Consider the following 575-nt stretch of genomic DNA (forward strand, 5'->3'; position numbering starts at 1 on the left):
CGATGGACCGGAAGAAGATGTACCGGAACCATCGCCAAATAACTGGGCATAAGTAGGTGATGCTGGTTTCCTTCTAGGAGCCATCTAAAAAAAATTTAAATAAATTTTATCAATTACGACGACATAATTAAAAAATTGTTCCGTTACCTAACTAATCACCTAAACTATAGTATTCCATCATCTAACTAATCACCTAAACTAATTATCTAACTAATCACCTAAACTAATTACCTAACTTATTAATAACCTAAACTAACTTAAAAAAAATAAAAAAGGAGGAAAGAGAGTGTACCTTAGAGGGAGAGGAGAGGAGTTTGGGACGAATAAACGAGGAAGCCTCGTCTCGGCGTCTCAATATATAGAAAAGGATTCGTCGTAAACGCGACGTAATATTACGACGAAGTTACCAGACCCGCATTTTTTCACTTACGACGAAGTTACCAGGCCCGCGTTTTTCCATTTACGACGAAATTACGTGGAATAGATAACCATTTACGACGAATTTACAATGCTTAACCCTAAACACCGAGAATGAAATCCCTAAACCCCAAAGTCACATATCATCTAACATCATA

Source organism: Brassica oleracea, chromosome C3 (genome assembly GCF_000695525.1).
Source record: "Brassica oleracea var. oleracea cultivar TO1000 chromosome C3, BOL, whole genome shotgun sequence".
Classification (NCBI taxonomy): Eukaryota; Viridiplantae; Streptophyta; class Magnoliopsida; order Brassicales; family Brassicaceae; genus Brassica; species Brassica oleracea.